The sequence below is a fragment of the Periplaneta americana genome, chromosome 16 (genome assembly GCF_040183065.1).
Source record: "Periplaneta americana isolate PAMFEO1 chromosome 16, P.americana_PAMFEO1_priV1, whole genome shotgun sequence".
In the NCBI taxonomy this organism is placed as follows: Eukaryota; Metazoa; Arthropoda; class Insecta; order Blattodea; family Blattidae; genus Periplaneta; species Periplaneta americana.
Window position 1 is genome coordinate 19380051 of NC_091132.1, and position 20949 is coordinate 19400999.

Below are 20949 nucleotides of genomic sequence, written 5' to 3' on the forward strand. Positions count from 1 at the left end.
CAGGTGTGGACTTCCAATATGTCGAGAGTGAGTAGTATCGGTAATATCAGAACCAAGAAAATCTCGTGCTCTCTATCAATGAGTCATTTGGCTATGTTAGGTACATGTGCACTGAGCAAGACTGAGGAGATAGCACAACCAAGAACCACCGATAATAAGAGGCAGTCTGCCCAACTCTAACTAGCGGCACAAGAATTCAACATCATTACAAAAATGTCTATCTTCACAAGGCAATAAGGTATCAAAAGAGTTATTTCACTAAACAGCAGTACAATGAGATTAAAATCAATTTTCTACCTATATTACCACATCATTCCTTATTGTTATTTCACCTAACAGGACTGCACTCAGGTGAAAACAATTTCCACAATACCAATAGGCATAAGTAAACGTCAAAACAGTCTTCCTTTAAGCCGGATGCACACAGAATCAGACGCGATGCGACACAGCACGGTGCGACACTACATTTTGCTTTACAACGCCTTGCAACAGCTTAGAACTGATTTCCTGGCTGTGGGATTGAAAAACTGGCCTAGGCTAGAAAATGGCGTCAATAATAGAGGACTGTCTATATGAAAAATTCTATTGTTATTTGCTTATTATTTCCTAAGGACGCAAGCTCCTAAAAATCTATACGATTGAAAGAGTCTTAAAATTAAATTGTACTGCACAAACGTCATTTTTTATGTTTATGACTACTTCACGACTCACAATAAAGAAAAATAATATATTAAATCAATAATGAGTGATAGTATAGAGCAGAGAATTAGACTTACTACAAATTACACTGGTCAACAGTCATTTTGCGCCAGACATAAAACTAACAAATTCTTACTAATTTCGACCTCCTGAATTAAAAAATAACAAGCAAAATATTCCATCGCTTCAGGTTTTCGAGTTGCACAATATAATTAATTTTCTATGCATTTTATTTAAAAAATCACCATATTTCGTGTGTAACTATTTTGTTTTACAAATGTGAACACCCATTATGTGAAAACAATATTAGTATAACTAGGGCACCATGTTAGAAGCACTTGTAGAAAGAGAAATTATTTTATTGCCCTTCTACAAGTCTATTTCGAGGGAGTGAAACAGGTTTGCGGTATAAATTCACTTGAGTTTACCTCATTTTACTTGAGATGTGCATTTCTTTCACGGTGAGCTTCAATTACATTACTGTAGTTTATATTTTGCAATATATCACCATGTCAAAACCACTTCTAGAAGTGGAAATTGTTTCATTGCCCTCTTCGGTTCCATTTGGAGGGGAAGAAACAGGTTCGCCATATGAAAACACTTCAGTTTACCAGGATATTTCTCTGGTGTTAATATTCTGTGTAAGACGTGTATTTCTTTAAAGTGTGCTTTAATTATATGCAAAGTACGAATGGTTTATACGAGTGGATTTAAAGGTTGTAGCATTGCCTTTTGGAATGCAATTAGGCTACACAAAATTTTGCTGCTTTCTGTACAAATTGGACAGTCACGCTCGAGATATTTTATTTTATTGGGTTATTTTACGACGCTGTATCAGCATCTAGGTTATTTAGCATCTGAATGAAATTAAGGTGATAATGCCGGTGAAATGACTCCAGGGTCCAGCACCAAAAGTTACCCTGCATTTGCTCGTATTTCGTTGAGGGAAAACCCCGGAAAAAACCTCACCAGGTAACTTGCCCCAACCGGGATTCGAACCCGGGCCACCTGGTTTCGCGGCCAGACACACTGACCGTTACTCCACAGGTGTGGACTCGTGCTCAAGATAAGCATTATAAAATAAAACGATAATCACTAGAGCCAAGGAAGAATTATACATCAACCCCTTGTACCTCAAAGCAAAGTAATTTTACCCCTTTTACACAATAACTTAGGGTTAATAAAGAATTTTGTTAAAGGGATAAATTATAAAACTGAGCATTTAAAAATATCCAGGAAAAATTTCCTGCTATTAATAATCCGTGGCGCTACACCCGTGAAGACCCCAGACCGACCAGCCGGCTGCTGGGCCCTATTTCATAAAAGTAATAATTTAATACCATTACTAAAAAGGTAATAGCATTAGGTAATATTATTACTGTTCTGTTTCATAAAAGTAATAGTTAATAATATTATTTATTACTGTAAATGCTCATAATATTACTAAAATAAATAATAAAATTACTAAACTGTTTCATAAAGCAGCAAAGATAATTAAATTTATTAATAATATGAACCTTAGTTCCATGACTGTATTTTAAGTAATAGTTTAATAATTTGTAAAAAGTAAATGCCAATGTAGGGTTAGATTTTGAAGATAAAACTGTGAAAACATTTGAAATGGATAATTCTGACTCAAATAGTGACGAAGAGGGAGTATTTGTCAGACGTCCAAGAAATTTTTGACAACGAATATCCTACAACCGTGCAAGAAAGTTACGAATATAATGAAATGTTTCACTTAAATTTTGAAACATTTGGATATGTCCGTCAAAGAATTGATAACTTGTTAGAACATCCCACAGAAAGGAATAAAGCATTAACTTCTCAGCAACAGCTACAAATTGCTCTGCATTGGTTGGGTAGTGGTGGACAATATCATTGTGTATCAGACATGCATGGAATTAAATTAAAACAGACAAATACAATTGTAGACAAAGAAAAATATTACGTACTTAACACAGTTCTGGTTCTCATGTTTGGCCATGTTGCGTTACATACATAATCTTTATCACTCGTTACCAAGCCACAGCAAAATCCCACAATTCCATCCAAGCTTCTTTCTTAGAGTTTTTTGTTACTGTTGGTGAAAACCTTCAAATAGTTGACCTTTCAATCCGTAGGGGGGGGGGGGGGGGAGGGAACTCTCTGTTTCTTCAAGTTATTTTCACGTCTTTTCCCCATTTTAAAAAGCATCTGAGACAATATGAATGACTAACCAAGTTCCTCTCCATACTTACAAATTGTCATACACGCCAATGTAGATGGACCATGCTGAAATTGAAAGCTATCTTATCTAATTGTAAAAGAGGAACAATTGGAAAGGGTCAAACCTAAATTAAATTAAATTACAGTATAGGACTGTTAGAAAGTAATTACTGTATAATTTACATTATTTTATGTTATTTCAATGACTGAACTTAACGTTTTTCCCCTCCTTTCTCGTCATTTTTTTTTTATTATAATAATTGTTCAGAAATATATGCCTATGGGACATTTACATCACAAAATACAGTAATATTAACATTTTCTGTACCTATTGAAATGTTTTTTCAATGTATACTTGTGACAACCTGGATCTATATAGGTACTCTTGACTAATTAACATTGTGAAGATCTTGATGAGCCAAGATCTTGTGCAGATATATATCAACAAGTGGATCTATTACAAAATACATGAACTACTTTAAACCACCCCTATTGATAAACCAAAATTAACTTACGAGATTTATAGGTACCGTATCTACAATTCCACATCACAATCTCTAATTAGAACATATTTGAATTTTGTATAGTCAGGTAACTTCTTGAAAATACTACTTACAACATAATCAGCAATAAAAACCCATTAAGACAATTTCAGTATTTTTATTAATTTCGTCATAACATTAATCTTCTACAACATCCACACATTCAAACTCAAATACGATATTTTCTAGGAACTTCATCACGTAAGTACGTATGTCGTTATTGCATTTGTATTTATTTACTCTTCCACCAATAATTTTTTAAGCTTTTTTTTTATGTAAGTACTTGCGCAGTATTCCGAAGTATAACGGAACTTGAAATATCTTGCATAAGACGCTTTATAGGGTCCACTAACCCTGTTGTTAACACTGTCCGTAAGGCTGCTACAATATTATCATCAAAAGTTTTCACTGCTTAACATTTTCATACGGTACTTCTTTAGATAACGAGCGTGCAAGTTTTAGACACACACGCTTCTATCACTGTACACTGATACACTGTTTTTGGAGTTGCATACTTTACAACAACAGAGACGTGAACAATTAGGAATGATAAATATATATTCACAATATTTTAGATTTATCATATTGTTTCTTTTACTCGTAAATCAACTGAATCAAATACCGGTAACAGAAACAATAACTTCGAGTTGCAATGATTTACAATCTTATCTGAAATAAATTGTCTCCCAAACCTTTACACATATTACGATTTCCTCTGTTGTTGCTATTAAACATAGTACTTCAAAACTTATTTCATTCAACAACTGTTAACAGAGAGGATAATATAAATAGCTGTAGAGTGCAGACCAACTAGGTTATGTTTGTCAGCCTTAACCTCAAATCATCTGGCTGCAAACAATACAAACACACTATAACCACTGTTTACCATGCATAACCATTCGCAACCGAAGTGTAATAGAATGCGCTCATTAAGAAATTAATAATATTACTGTACGTATTTTATGACTCGTGCAAAACGTTTATGAAACAGAATTTAGTCGGTTAATGAAATTATTTTCATGACTGTAATGCTATTACTTAATATTATTACTGTGTTTATGAAACAGGCCCCTGGCCTCACGTCCACATGCCAAAACAGAGATGGACGATCATCCAACTAGAATGGAGGTATCGTGTGGTTAGCACGATGATCCCCCCAGTCGTTATATCTGGCTTTCGTAACCGGCTTTCGCTACCTATCGTAGCTCCCCAAGTGCATCACGATGCTAGGTGGGCACCTGTCCTATACACTGGCCGAAATTTCATGACAAAATTTCTTCCCCCATGAGGACTCGGACCAGCACGCATTCCTTAACATTTCCTGCTATTAGTGATTCAAAAATAAAAGAGGGAATTCTCAATGGACCACAAATTAGACAAATAATTGACAATCACTTCGCATCTTTGCTGGAAGGAAAAGAGACAGCATCTGGATTGCATTCAAGGAGGTTGAATTAATTTTCTGGATAACTGTAGAAGTGACAACTATGAATAACTAGTGAAAAATTTATTGTTGGCGTATTAAACTAGGGGTTGTAAGATTTCCCTGAAAATTCACTTCCTTCACTCACATCTTGACTTTTTTTTTTCCCGAGAATTGTGCGATTTCAGTGATGAGCATGATGAACACTTCCATCAAAAAATTTCAACTATGGAAAAAAGACACCAAGGACAATGGTGTACCAATATGCTAGCAGACTATTGTTGGACTTTAGCTCGTGATGTACCTGATGTCCAGTGTAAAAGAAAATGCAGAAAAAGAAAGCTGTAATCTTCTGAACAGTGAATAGGCCTATTTACCCTTATTGTCATTATATAAAACAATATTTTGAATAGATATAAATTCCAAAATTTCTCAAAAACCGTAACCAACAACTGTTTTCATTGTCATATTCGTATTCAGGAAGCTCAAATTATATAGAAAACATATAGCACATGCCTAGCGCAAAAAAAAATGTTAACATTTGTTACGCAATGTTATTATTATAAATTATTATTATTCACCTGGTTCTTTCATCTCATTTGCAATTTTTCACATATTTTCAGAAACCACATTATTCTCGTGATATTGTTTCAAAGATTGTACAGAATGTAACTTTCCTGTACTAAATCAACTAATTTATCCGCATCGAGCTCCATTATGAATAATGTGCACTACACAACAATAGTATTTTTTGTAGATAATGAAAGTGTGCAATCATAGCCACTACTAACGCATGCACAGTATACTGCAGCTATCAGACAATCTCCTCGCAACAAACTTCTAGCAGTCACTCGACGTTGTCTCTTCGTGTCTGCTCGCGACAGTCGAGCCGCGTCTGATTATGTGTGCACCACATCATAAGAAATCAATGGGAGACAAGTACCACGAGACAAAATGTCGCGTCACGCCACGTCTGATTCTGTGTGCACCCAGTCTTACAATTGTATGCAGGCACATGCATTTCAACTGTACCATAACACAGTTCCATATTAACTAAACATATTCAAGTCAGCAGCCAAATTCTAAAATCAACAGTATCCATAACTAGTCAGCTGTCAAGTTTTCTTTTACGATTTTAAATCAACATTTCTTAAATCCAATCCACAGCTATGACATGTGTAACCGACACAAGGGAATACATATTTATCAACATAACCATACTTTCAGCATATACTTGCCAAACAATCCTAAAGTGCAGCGATGCAAAATATCCCTCAAACTTTCATAACACTGTAAATGCATTTTTTAATAAGTTTATTTTGTACGTTTCTACACTAATCAAGTATCTTTCCAACAAATGTCAAAGCAATAATTGGGGAAAAACGTAATAAGGCGAACGCTAAGCTCCGCCCACAACCCCTTTCCACTTTTCCCCTACAAGCTCACCACACACTCTAGCGGGAAAGAGTGGAAACAGGGGTTTAGGGTGGGGTGACATCTAGTGTAGGAAAGTGGAACAAAAAGATGCGACATCTATGAACCAAAAGAGGGAGTTCGTCCTATCTCCCTCCCTCCCTCCCTCTCTCTCTCTTTTTTTTTTTCTTATGACTTCGCAGAGGGTAAGGTTCGATCCAAGTAAGTTCGTAACTAAACGCTAAACGCACGCTTTTTGGTCACGCTTTAGACCTCTCGGCTACCGAGGCGAGTTGGGGATAGAAGGGAAAATGAATGTATTTATGTTTAAGGGAACTGCCATAACGTATTGCAGAAGAATGGCGCTGGGGACAATGACCGAGGGTAGAAGTGGCGGGCTTGTGAATGTAACTTGGTAGGGGTTGATTGCAGGGGTGGCATAAGTGTTAACGCTCGCTGGTAGAGCTCCATTGTGTCCGTGTCCAGCTTCGTGTACAGACAGAACCACGTGTTGTGATGAGCCATACCGAAGACGTGTACTTCTTCCCCAAATTGTCCAGGGAGAATTTGAAGGCGGATACGGTAAGGTACTGTGAGGAGCATGGACTACTTGCTAGTCATTACCAGTGTCCAACCTGTGGGAAAAATATGAAATTAGCGCCGAACTGATGGTGTGCATTGGACAGTGGGGCACTGCAAAGTTAACAGGTGAGTGTTGTTCAATGAAAAAACCACATTACATTGTTTGTGTTGTGTTAGTACATGTGGTGGGCTGTGTTGTCATATTACGTTTTTCCCTTTGGTTTTTTTATGCTGTTGTCTAATGCCCACTTTTCTTGTTTGTGTTGTGTTAGTACATGTGGTGGGCTGAGCATGGACTTCTTGCTAGTCATTACGAGTGTATTGTATTGTATTGTGTTGTGTTGTGTTAGTACATGTGGTGGACTGTTGTCTAATGCCTATTACATTGTGGTAGGCAGTGATCCATCGATTGTACTTATTACATTGTGGTAGGTGTCTAATGCGTCCCTGTTAGTACGTATTACAATGTGGTAGGCAGTGATCCATCGAAGCAGGACAGATAGTAGAGAGAGAGAGAATGCGAGCGAGGTGCCAAGCGGCGCGGGTGGGGATAACTTCCCCTACTGGCGTTCACCGTATTACGTTTATGCCAATGCCCAATAATTTTTCGGTTCCTTTGCATTCCTATCTTGCCTTAATACTCAATAGTTTTACCATACATGGCATTCAAACTTTACACAACCATTACGCCTATTCAAATATCAAAAAGACATTTGACTTTAGGGTCACTTGCAACCTAAACACTCTATTCTCCAAATTAATGTAGTCGTATCCTTTTCACGCTGTACATAGAATCTATAATCCAAATACAAGTTCTACGACACTTTAATACTACTTAGTAATTCAAATTTACCAGTTTATGCATGTTTCCTGACCGGTATTTCATCCACAGCTATCTCCCACCTCCTGTCCCAGAGCCTTTTCCAGTCTGCAACTGCCCCCAACAACCCTGCAACAAGAAACATGACAATCACATTTCTTTACAAGTGCTTACATTTTCCACTACGTATCAACAGCAACATATGCAAACTCCACTGTCAATACAACATGCAAATCTTCACAAAGCTGCTGGCCTTCTATGCCCAAGGTTGCGGGTTCGATCCCCGGCCAGGTCGATAGCATTTAAGTACAGCCTCATGTCAGTAGATTTACTGGCATGTAAAACAACTCCTGCGGGACAAAATTCCAGCACATCTGACAACGCTGATATAACCTCTGCAGTTGCGAGCGTCGTTAAATAAAACATAATATTTTTCATAAAGCTAAATACACAAAATTTCATTCTTAACCCTAGTCTTTGTATTATTACTACTATATTTCAATATAGACACTAATTAGTAATTCATATTTACCAGTTTATGCACATTTTCCGACTGGTATCTCAACCACACCTGTCTCCCGTCTCCTGTACCAGAGCCACCTCCAGTCCACAACGGCCCCAAAATACCCTGCAACACGACACATCACATTTCTTTACAAGTGCCTTACATTTTCCGCAACCTATGAAACAGCTACACTGTTAATACAACATACAAATCTTCAGAAACCTACATCCACTGTCTATGCTAAATTACTGTGTTTCAATATCGACACTAGCTAGTAATCCATGTTTACCAGTTTATGCATATTTCCCGACTGCTATTTGATCCACAGCTGTCTCCCATCTCCTGCCCCAGAGCCGCCTCCAGACCACAACCGCCCCCAAAATACCCTGCAACAGGACACATAACAATCACATCTCTTTACAAGAGGCTTACATTTTCCGCAAACTATGAAACAGCAACATATGCACTGATAACAGAACATGCATATCTTCAGAAACCTAAGTCCACACAATTTTAACTTTTCAACTGTATGCTGTGACTGTTTTATTATTACTGCTAATTTACTGTGTCTCAATATCTACACCAGTTACAAATTCATATTTACCAGTTTATTCATGTTTCCTGACTGTATTTCATCCACAGTTGTCTCTCATCTCCTGTCCCACAGCTGCATCCTCTCCGCAACTGCCCCAAAATACCCTGCAATACAACATTTGACAATCACATTTCTTCACAAGTGCCTCACATTTTCCACAACCTATGAAACAGCAACATATGCACTGATAATAGAACATGCACACCTTCTTACTCCTAATTTACTGTGTTTAAATATCGACATTGGTTTGTAATCAATATTTACCACTTTATGCATGTATCGTCACTGCAATTTGCTCCTCAGTTGCCTTCCATCTCTTCTCACAGTGCAGCTTCATTACCATCTTCTCATCTTCTGTGTCACTCCACAGAATCAAACACCTACTCTCAAACTGCCCCAAAATATCCTGAAACATGACAAAAGTCGTTTAAATCTTCGGTAACCTATGAAACCTCAAGATACAGGAACTGCATAGACCAGTAGACCTACACATCATATAATTAAATTATACGTCACCTACACATCAAATAATTAAATTATACGTTATCGTCGCGAAATTACGATACATTTATCAATATTACATTACAACCCATTGTTCCAGAAACCTCCATACGAATTACCTACAGCTACTTCGCATCTACGCCTACATACATTCGCTCAACTTTATTCAACGGTTTCTCAAGTACCTCTAACTCATTTATAACTCTCACAGTCCAAAATTTTCCCAAATATTCTTACCTGGTATACTTATATCCATTTTGTATTCCAAAAAACACAGCACGATAAATTTACGCACTTCACAAAAGTCAGCCATTTTCACGTTGCACTCAATGCCCTGCATTTCATTATTGCCAACACACGTATCACCAAAAATTCCTAAACAGTACTTCAAAATTCGTCTCATTCCTTATTATCAATATAGGAACCATTATTTCCTAGCGTCAAAAGTTTCTAAATCCCTATTTCAGCAATATAAAAGACAAAACAAGTTGTTGGAAAAAAAAAATTCAATATTTCACAAACTAGCTCAGTTGGCAACATTGGCTCGTCATCTCGGACTCTTCGAGACGCCGTCTCGCGAACAAACGAACCATCGGAGTCCATATTTAATTCCATGGCGCACAATATAAAATTAATAAAATTTAAACTATAAAAAAAAAAAAAAACACACACACACTGTCGGTATTAATTATACCCTCTATTTTCTACTCTACTATTATCGCCTCTACTTTCCATGTATTTTCGCTTTTATTTTCAACTCTATTATTCTCTCCATTCTCTCTCTATTTTCCCTCAATTTTCAGCTCTATTACACTCTATTTTCTACATTATTATACCCCTATATTCTCCTCCGTTGTCTCTTCTCTATATCTCTCCTATTTTCTCCTCCAATACAATTCCCTCTACTTTATACTTCATTATCCCCCTATTTTCTCCTCTACTGCCCGCTCTATTATCCTCTCTATTTTCTCCCCTGTTTTCCTCTTCATTATCCCTCTATTATCCCTCTGCTTTCTCCTCTATGTTTCCCCCCTCTACTTTCCCTCTATTATCTACTTCACCTTCGCCTCCTTTTCCTTCTCTCTTTTCCATCTATTATTCCCTCTATTTTCTCACTCATACATTTTCTCTCTATATCGATCTATTTGTCCTCTATTTTCCCCTGCATTTCCCCATCTATTCTCTCTTCTCTCAATTTGCCCATCTACATTCTCCTTTATTATCCCATCTATTTTCTACTTCATTTCCTCATCTATTATCCCTCCATTTTTTCTCTACTCTCCCTCCCTCCCTCCCTTTCCACTTCTATTATCCCATATATTTTCCACTCTATTTTCTCCTACCTTTTCTCGTCTATTGTTTCTCTCTTTTCTCTCTATTTCGATCTATTTTCTTCTATCTATTCCCCTCCATTTTCCCCTCTATATTATCCTCAATTTTCTTCTTTTCCCTCCTCTATTATCCCTCTAATTTCCTTTCCATTTCCTCCTCTATATTCCCTTCTATTTTCTCCTGTATATTCTCTCTATTATACCCTCTATTTTCTCATGTACACTTTTATATTCATCCTATTATCCCTTCTATTTTCGTATCCATTTTCTCCTCTATATTTCCCATTTCTTTTCTCTTAATATCCACCTATTTTCTCCTCTCTTTTCCATCTCTATATTATCCTTCATTTCATCCTCTATTTTCTTCTCTATTACAGTACTCCCTCTAATTTGCCTTGTATTTCCTCCTCTATTTTGTTCACTCTAGTATCCCCTATATTTTCTCCTCTATTATCCCATTTATGTTCCCCTCTATTTTTTCCTCTACGTTTCTCCCTATTTGTCACTTTTCTTATATTATCCCCTCCACTTTCTCCTTTACTATCCCCCTATTTTTCGTCTATTATACCTCTTCACTTCTCTCCTCTATTATTCCCTCTATTTTTCTATTCTTTCCTCTAATCTCCTCTCTATTTTTCCCTTATACTTTCTCTCTATTTTCTCTTCATTTGCTCCTCTACGTTCTCTCTGTATTTTCCCTCTACATCCTCTATGTTCCAGTGTATTTTGCCCTCATTTTCTTTCTATTTCCGCCTCTATTTATCCTCTAATTTCCTCTCCATTTTCTCCCCTATTACCCCTCTCTTTTCCTCTGTACCTTGTCATCTATTTTCCTTCTATTTCCTCTTGCGAGAGATAAGAGAGAGAGAGATAACAGAGAGGATAATAATAGTGGAGAAAATAAGAGGGAAAATAGAGAGAAAATAGACGGAAAATGGAAGAAGAATACAAAGTAGATAGAAATTTGAGCACAAAATAGACGGAATAATAAAGCAGAACACATAGCAATAATGGAGAGAAAAGATGCAGTAATAGAGGAGAATATACAGGGTACAATAGAGGACAAAATGGAGAAGAAAATAAAGGAGAAAATAGACAAGTAAAGGGTTAATACACACAAAATAGAGGTGAAAAAGAGAGGAAAGTACAGCCAAAGAGATAACAAAGTAAAGCAAAGAATAGACAAGATATTATAAAACAAAATAGCGAAGAAAATAGAGTTGAAAATAGATGCAAAAATAGAGAACAAAATGCAGACAAAATAGAGATGAAAACATTAGGCAAATAAAGGAGAAAATAGAGCAGAAAATACGTCCCAAAATACAGGAGTAAATAGAGAGGAAAAATTAGAAATTATAGACAAAACAATTGAAAATTACAGGGAAAACACAGAGGACAAAATATTGGCAAAAGAGCAACAATAGAGGAGGAAATAGATCGGAAAAATAGCATGGAAACTAGAGGGGATAATAAAGGAGACACTGGAAAATACAGCACATAATACAAGAGAAAGTAGAGGGGACATTAACAACAAAATAAAGCAGATATTCAAGGAAAAATAGATAGACAGTACATAAAGGGGGTATTACAGGAGAAATGAATGCAAAACAGGAGATAACAAAGGAATATATAAAGAGGAAATAGAAAGAAAATGCACAAAAAATACACTGCAAAATAAAGGACAAAATAGACGGGAAACCAGAACACAAAAGAGACAAAATACTCTGGGACATATCGCACAAAATTGATGACAAAATACAAGACAGATAGAGAGAAAATGGAAGAGAAACTAGACAATAAAATAACGCGAAAATAGTCGGCAAAATATATGACAAAATATTGTAGTGACAAATACAAAATTACTTCTAAGCTATTAAAATGTCCTTGCATAAATTGATACATCTCGCTTACATTAACTTGTGTGCGAAATAGCATGACTGTAATCACAATATGATTTAAGAAAATTTAACATTTCGGTAAAATAACTTTCAAGTCTACCACAAAACCTTATTTGTGTCTTTTGGCATTTAAATACTAAACACAACTTCTACGTGGACTAAACTTTTAACACGCTATTTCTCATATAATATTGCCCACATCCTCCCCTTTAAGGAAGAGCTGGGTGAAATTATGTCCATTATAAAAACTATTTCCCTTTTTTGCAAACAAATATTAATATACATCTTTCAATTATACGTTCACCACATTTTATCAACATAATCACTCTCAGAACTCATGTTTCACTTATATTTCACAATCACAAATAGGTTTTCGTCACAGAAAATCGACATTTTAAAGTCATATTTCCAACTTTTATTTTCCTGCATTTACTCACATTCAAATTCTATATGCTCCCACAAATTTCATGCTAAGAAGCTGCAATTTTTACTGTGTGTTCAGCAGAACACTCACTCCTCATTAAATACGGATATCAGAGACATGTGGTGACTATCACGTCTTCGATGTTTGACACCCGCCACATCTCACCTCTTCGTCCTTCTAACCCTGTATGTAATGAAAGCACAGCAGGAGCAATGAAGCATCAGCACTCCAGAGTGTACAGAAAGTGGAAGGAATAACACAAAGCAGCCCCTTTTGCACTTTTCAAATTTCAGAATGCTTTACAATACAAATATATCTACATATTTCCTTTTCCAACAATTCTCACATGTTTATAAAAAAAAAGGAAGGAAGAAAAAACTGACTTGGGAACCTTCTGTTCCCTATTACCTGTTCAATAGCATTTTGTATTCAACTATTAACTGCAGTACTATACCCTTTACTGAACTCATATACATACTCAATAAGGTGAGTCGACGAATTCTTACTTCATTACTCTTGACGTAACAATGCTTGGAATTACCTTTTATATAGACTCAATCGACAAACTTTTTACTTAAAAAAAGGGGAAGAATGAAGGAAACTATACATTTTAATACTAGCTTTTAGCCAAAAGTAGAAATTAAAAAAATTAATGACATCTGTTTCTTTAAAAAAAAAAAAAAATTCATTTGCCAACACAACATTATTTATATTCATAATCGTTTGGTTACATGGATATATTTATTGGAATATATATAATTTGCAATCGGTATTTAAATTATTTCCTCCTTCCTAATTGACATTAAGCTTCACTTCAGTCTACTGACATAGAGATATTCTTCTTATGACTTACATTACACTGCAAATTCTTCTTGGTTCTGATAACTATGGTCACGCCCTCTGCTTTTTAAGTTCACCTAGGTCCATGACTATTGTCTCTGTCTGCTCTGGTAAGTTTCAACCATCATACAAAGTGGATTTTTTTTTTTTTTTTATGTCTAGTCTAAGAGTACTGTCAAAAATACCAAGTTACAAGAAAATGTAAGAAAACGAAACCTAGTCACTCAAATTTCATTATATGATAAAGCCATTTTAAATTTTTCCTTTCGAAGAGAAAAATATAAATTGTATCATTTTATAAAGCAAAATACTTTATACATTAATTTGTAACAATTCTGCAACATTTACTGTTCCAACATAGTACACAGAGCGTAACATTTACAATCTGTCAATAATGTGAGTTAGAATTTTAGCTATATGTACGCCCTATGGATGCCGGTAGTTCGCTCTTGAAAGGTTAGCTTTCAACCAGTCACATGGACTGGAATGAACTACGCTCAAGAAGAGATGATACCTTACAATGTTGAAAGCTCTGGATTAGAACAGGGTTCGTATCTATAATCACCAGGAGTATTTTACATTTCCTTCCAATTTCTTTTCTCTGTATTTCAATATAAATTAATTTCTAATAATTCCGAAAACTTCTGACCGGCAGTGTATATTGAACGAGAGTTTATTTGCTTTCAACCAGATACTCATGCAGTCAGTTTCAAAGTCATTAGTACTTTCGCACATCATAATAACACTAATATCATCTATAAAGATAATCATTATTTCAGGCACTGATATCTTTCTGTCGCAGGAAATACTCCATAACAATGTACAGGGTTTCAATTTTTATTTATTTATTATGTTTACTTAACAATTATTAAACTTTAAAACTCAAACAATGCAGCTGTTAGTGGAACTCCTTCCTTCCACCCATTTCATAAAAACGATAGAGCAACATCAAGGACAGCAGTTGTTTTCGACAATGGTAAATCATGCATGAAACTCACCCTTCGTCCTGCCTGAAGTCATTGGATGCTGAACAGTGGTAGGGTCCAGCATCTCTACGTGTTAAGGACTCAAGGTGCAGTTCTGCTGTGACCCTGTGCGGTGTCTGTCTCTCCATGATCTGCGTATGGCGGTGGTTGAGACGTCGATCATGCCTCGTGCAGTGGTAAGTCACCCTGTGCCTCGCAGACCAACATCAGTCTTTCTCCCGCCACGCCGCTTTGGTTCACAGCTCTGGATTTGAACTGTGCTGGCACTGCAGTGCAAACAAAACGTTTCCAATGTGTAGAAGGTGATGTTTCTTTTTAATACAAGCACTGTCCCCAAGACTTCACAATTACCTTCTCACATCAGCATAAAACAAGACTAACATCATCAACAGTACCCTCTCTTCTCTCCCAGTCCTTTCTGTCCCCTTTGTTCCCTTCCTGTCCCCTCTGTGCTCTCTCTCTGTCCCCTCTGCCCTCTCTCTGTCCCCTCTGTTCTCTCCCAGTCTCCTCTGTGCTCTCCCTGTCCCCTCTGTGCTCTCTCTGTCTCTCCCAGTCTCCTCTGTGCTCTCCCTGTCCCCTCTGCCCTCTCTCTGTCCCCTCTGTTCTCTCCCAGTCTCCTCTGTGCTCTCCCTGTCCCCTCTGTGCTCTCTCTGTCCCCTCTGCCCTCTCTCTGTCCCCTCTGTTCTCTCCCTGTCCCCTCTGTGCTCTCTCTGTCCCCTCTGCCCACTCTCTGTCCCCTCTGTTCTCTCCCAATCTCATCTGTGCCCTCTCTGTCCCCTCTGCCCTCTCTCTGTCCCTTCTGTTCTCTCCCAGTCTCCTCTGTGCTCTCTCTGTCCCCTCTCCCCTCTCTCTGTCCCCTCTGTTCTCTCCCAGTCTCCTCTGTGCTCTCTCTGTCCCCTCTGCCCTCTCTCTGTCCCCTCTGTTCTCTCCCAGTCTCCTCTGTGCTCTCCCTGTCCCCTCTGCTCTCTCCCAGTCTCCTCTGTGCTCTCTCTGTCCCCTCTGCCCTCTCTCTGACCCCTCTGTTCTCTCCCAGTCTCCTCTGTGCTCTCCCTGTCCCCTCTGTGCTCTCTCTGTCCCCTCTGTTCTCTCCCTGTCCCCTCTGTGCTCTCTCTGTCCCCTCTGCCCTCTCTCTATCCCCTCTGTTCTCTCCCAGTCTCCTCTGTGCTCTCCCTGTCCTCTGCGTGCTCTCTCTGTCCCCTCTGCCCTCTCTCTGTCCCCTCTGTTCTCTCCCAGCCTCCTCTGTGCTCTCCCTGTCCCCTCTGTGCTCTCTCTGCCCCTCTGCCCTCTCTCTGTCCCCTATGTTCTCTCCCTGTCCCCTCTGTGCTCTCTCTGTCCCCTCTGCCCTCTCTCTCTGCCCCTCTGTGCTCTCCCTGTCCCCTCTGTGCTCTCTCTGTCCCCTCTGCCCTCTCTCTGTCCCCTCTGTGCTCTCTCTGTCCCCTCTGTTCTCTCCCTGTACCCTCTGTGCTCTCTCTGTCCCCTCTGCCCTCTCTCTGTCCCCTCTGTTCTCTCCCAGTCTCCTCTGTGCTCTCCCTGTCCCCTCCGTGCTCTCTCTGTCCCCTCTGCCCTCTCTCTGTCCCCTCTGTTCTCACCCAGTATCCTCTGTGCTCTCCCTGTCCCCTCTGTGCTCTCTCTGCCCCTCTGCCCTCTCTCTGTCCCCTCTGTTCTCTCCCTGTCCCCTCTGTGCTCTCTCTGTCCCCTCTGCCCTCTCTCTGCCCCTCTGTGCTCTCCCTGTCCCCTCTGTGCTCTCTCTGTCCCCTCTGCCCTCTCTCTGTCCCCTCTGTGCCCTCTCTGTCCCCTCTGCCCTCTCTCTGTCCCCTCTGCCCTCTCTCTGTCCCCTCTGTTCTCTCCCTGTCCCCTCTGTGCTCTCTCTGTCCCCTCTGCCGTCTCTCTGTCCCCTCTGTGCTCTCCCTGTCCCCTCTGTGCTCTCTCTGTCCCCTCTGCCCTCTCTCTGTCCCCTCTGTTCTCTCCCTGTCCCCTCTGTGCTCTCCCTGTCACGTCTGTTCTCTCCCAGTCCCCTCTGTGCACTCTCTGTCCCCTCTGCCCTCTCTCTGTCCCCTCTGTTCTCTCCCAGTCTCCTCTGTGCTCTCCCTGTCCCCTCTGTTCTCTCCCAGTCTCCTCTGTGCTCTCTCTGTCCCCCCCCCTTTCTCTCCCAGTCTCCTCTGTTCTCTCCCTGTCCCCTCTGTGCTCTCTCTGTCCCCTCTGCCCTCTCTCTGTCCCCTCTGTTCTCTCCCAGGCTCCGCTGTGCTCTCTCTGTCCCCTCTGCCCTCTCTATGTCCCCTCTGTTCTCTCCCAGTCTCCTCTGTCCTCTATCTGTCCCCTCTGCCCTCTCTCTGTCCCCTCTGTTCTCTCCCAGTCTCCTCTGTGCTCTCCCTGTCCCCTCTGTTCTCTCCCAGTCTCCTCTGTGCTCTCTCTGTCCCCTCTGCCCTCTCTCTGTCCCCTCTGCCCTCTCTCTGACCCCTCTGTTCTCTCCCTGTACCCTCTGTGCTCTCTCTGTCCCCTCTGCCCTCTCCCTGTCCCCTCTGTTCTCTCCCAGTCTCCTCTGTGCTCTCCCAGTCCCCTCTGTGCTCTCTCTGTCCCCTCTGTCTGTCCCCTCTGACCTCTCTCTGTCCCCTCTGTGCTCTCTCTGTCCCCTCTGCCATCTCTCTGTCCCCTCTGTTCTCTCCCTGTCCCCTCTGTGCTCTCTGTCCCCTCTGCCCTCTCTCTGTCCCCTCTGTGCTCTCCCTGTCCCCTCTGTGCTCTCTCTGTCCCCTCTGCCCTCTCTCTGTCCCCTCTGCCCTCTCTCTGTCTTCTCTGTGCTCTCCCTGTCCCCTCTGTGCTCTCTCTGTCCCCTCTGCCCTCTCTCTGTCCCCTCTGTGCTCTCTCTGTCCCTTCTGCCCTCTCTCTGTCCCCTCTGTGCTCTCTCTGTCCCCTCTGCCCTCTCTCTGTTCCCTCTGCCCTCTCTCTGTCCCCTCTGTGCTCTCTCTGTCCCCTCTGCCCTCTCTCTGTCCCCTCTGCCCTGTCTCTGTCCCCTCTGTGCTCTCTCTGTCCCCTCTGCCCTCTCTCTCTCCCCTCTGTACTCTCCCTCTCCCATCTGTGCTCTCTCTGTTGCCCCTGTGCTTTCTCTGTCCCCTCTCGGCACTGTATGTCCCCTCAGTTCTCTTTCTGTCCCCACTGTGCACTTCCTGTTCTGCCTGTCCTCACTATGTACCCTCTGTGCTCTCCCTGTCTACCTTATGCTATCTCTATCCTCTATCTTCTTTCCCTAACCCATCTGTCCTCTTCCTGTTCCCTCTGTTCTCTCCATGTCCCCACTGTGCTCTTCCTGTTCTCACTATCCCCTCTCTGTAGCATCTGTTCTCTCATTCTCTCTTCTGTGCTCTCTCTCTGTCCCCTTTCATCTCTTGCTGTTCCCTCTATAATCTCCCTCTGTCCTCTATCTGTCACCTATGTTCTCTTCCTGTCCCCACTGTGCACTTCCTGTTCTCTCTATCCTCTCCACGTAACCTTTCTTCTCTCCCTGTCTCCTCTGTGCTCTCTATGTCCCCTCTGTTCTCTTTCTGTTCCCTATGTGCTCTCCCTGTCCCCACTGTGCTCTTCCTGTTCTTTCTGTCCACTCTCTGTACCCACTATTCTCTCCCTGTCCCTTCTGTGGTCTCTATGTCCCCTCTGTTCTCTCCCTGTCTTCTCTGTTCTCTCCCTGGTTCCTCTGTGCTCTCTCTGTCCTCAATGTTCTCTCCCTGTTTCCTCTGTGCTCTCTCTGTCCTCAATGTTCTCTCCCTGTCCCCACTGTGCTCTTCCTATTTTTTCTGTCACCTCTCTGTACCCACTGTTCTCTCCCTGTCCGTTCTGTGGTCTCTATGTCCCCTCTGTTCTCTCCCTGTCTTCTCTGTTCTCTCCTTGTTTCCTCTGAGCTCTCTCTGTCCTCAATGTTCTCTCCCTGTCCCCACTGTGCTCTTCCTGTTCTTTCTGTCCTCTCTCTGTACCCACTGTTCTCTCCCTGTCCCTTCTGTGGTCTCTATGTCCCCTCTGATCTCTCCGAGTCTTCTCTGTTCTCTCCCTGTTTCCTCTGTGCTCTCTCTGTCCTCAATGTTCTCTCCCTGTCCCCACTGTGCTCTTCCTGTTCTTTCTGTCCTCTCTCTGTACCCACTGTTCTCTCCCTGTCCCTTCTGTGGTCTCTATGTCCCCTCCGTTCTCTCCCTGTCTTCTCTGTGCTCTCTCTGTCCTCAATGTTCTCTCCCTGTCCCCACTGTGCTCTTCCTGTTCTTTCTGTCCGCTCTCTGTACCTACTGTTCTCTCCCTGTCCCTTCTGTGGTCTCTATGTGCGCTCTGTTCTCTCCCTGTCTTCTCTGTTCTCTCCCTGTTTCCTCTGTGCTCTCTCTGTTCTCAATGTTCTCTCCCTGTCCCCACTGTGCTCTTCCTGTTCTTTCTGTCCTCTCACTGTACCCACTGTTCTCTCCCTGTCCCTTCTGTGGTCTCTATGTCCCCTCTGTTCTCTCCCTGTCTTCTCTGTTCTCTCCCTGTTTCCTCTGTGCTCTCTCTGTCTTCAATGTTCTCTCCCTGTCCCCACTGTGATCTTCCTATTCTTTCTGTCCCCTCTCTGTACCCACTGTTCTCTCCCTGTCCCTTCTGTGGTCTCTATGTCCCCTCTGTTCTCTCCCTGTCTTCTTTGTGCTCTCCCTGTTTCCTCTGTGCTCTCTCTGTCCTCAATGTTCTCCCTCTGTCCTCACTGTGATCTTCCTATTCTTTCTGTCCCCTCTCTGTACCCACTGTTCTCTCCCTGTCCCATCTGTGGTCTCTATGTCCCCTCTGTTCTCTCCCTGTCTTCTCTGTGCTCTCCCTCTTTCCTCTGTGCTCTCTCTGTCCTCAATGTTCTCTCCCTGTCCCCACTGTAATCTTCCTATTCTTTCTATCCCTCTCTGTACCCACTGTTCTCTCCATGTCCCTTCTGTGGTCTCTATGTCCCCTCTGTTCTCTCCCTGTCTTCCCTGTGCTCTCCCTGTTTCCTCTGTGCTCTCTCTGTCCTCAATGTTCTCTCCCTGTCCCCACTGTGATCTTCCTATTCTTTCTGTCCCCTCTCTGTACCCACTCTTCTCTCCCTGTCCCTTCTGTGGTCTCTATGTCCCCTCTGTTCTCTCCCTGTCTTCTTTGTGCTCTCACTGTTTCCTCTGTGCTCTCTGTGTCCTCAATGTTCTCTCCCTGTCCCCACTGTGCTCTTCCTATTCTTTCTGTCCTCTCTCTGTACCCACTGTTCTCTCCCTGTCCCTTCTGTGGTCTCTATGTCCCCTCTGTTCTCTCCCTGTCTTCTTTGTGCTCTCCATGTTTCCTCTGTGCTCTCTCTGTCCTCAATGTTCTCTCTCTGTCCCCAATGTGATCTTCCTATTCTTTCTGTCTCCTCTCTGTACCCACTGTTCTCTCCCTGTCCCTTCTGTGGTCTCTATGTCCCCTCTGTTCTCTCCCTGTCTTCTCTGTGCTCTCCCTGTTTCCTCTGTGCTCTCTCTGTCCTCAATGTTCTCTCCCTGTCCCCACTGTGCTCTTCCTGTTCTTTCTGTCCTCTCTCTGTACCCACTGTTCTCTCCCTGTCCCTTCTGTGGTCTCTATGTCCCCTCTGTTCTCTCCCTGTCTTCTCTGTGCTCTCTCTGTCCTCAATGTTCTCTCCCTGTCCCCACTGTGATCTTCCTATTCTTTCTGTCCCCTCTCTGTACCCACTATTCTCTCCCTGTCCCTTCTGTGGTCTCTATGTCCCCTCTGTTCTCTCTCTGTCTTCTCTGTGCTCTCCCTGTTTCCTCTGTGCTCTCTCTGTCCTCAATGTTCTCTCCCTGTCCCCACTGTGATCTTCCTATTCTTTCTGTCCCCTCTCTGTACCCACTGTTCTCTCCCTGTCCCTTCTGTGGTCTCTATGTCCCCTCTGTTCTCTCCCTGTCTTCTCTGTGCTCTCCCTCTTCCCTCTGTGCTCTCTCTGTCCTCAATGTTCTCTCCCTGTCCCCACTGTGATCTTCCTATTCTTTCTGTCCCCTCTCTGTACCCACTGTTCTCTCCCTGTCTCTTCTGTGGTCTCTATGTCCCCTCTGTTCTCTCTCTGTCTTCTCTGTGCTCTCCCTGTTTCCTCTGTGCTCTCTCTGTCCTCAATGTTCTCTCCCTGTCCCCACTGTGATCTTCCTATTCTTTCTGTCCCCTCTCTGTACCCACTGTTCTCTCCCTGTCCC

At 41.6% G+C, this 20949-nt stretch overlaps 1 long non-coding RNA gene across 5 annotated transcripts in view; it reads right to left on the bottom strand.

The window, feature by feature from the left end:
* The window catches only part of LOC138716219 (uncharacterized), a 115526-nt gene that overhangs the window by 18683 nt on the left and 75894 nt on the right, over positions 1-20949 (bottom strand). For 3 of the 5 annotated variants that reach the window (XR_011336593.1, XR_011336592.1, XR_011336594.1), the window contains 6 exons: positions 14780-15033; positions 9052-9193; positions 8797-8891; positions 8482-8578; positions 8220-8315; positions 7721-7816 (listed from right to left, as the gene is read on the bottom strand). This is a non-coding gene — a long non-coding RNA (uncharacterized lncRNA). Of the gene's footprint in view, positions 1-6438; positions 6921-7720; positions 7817-8219; positions 8316-8441; positions 8579-8796; positions 8892-9051; positions 9194-14779; positions 15034-20949 lie in introns of those variants that run through there. The other 2 variants (XR_011336596.1, XR_011336595.1) reach the window with 2 other exon arrangements.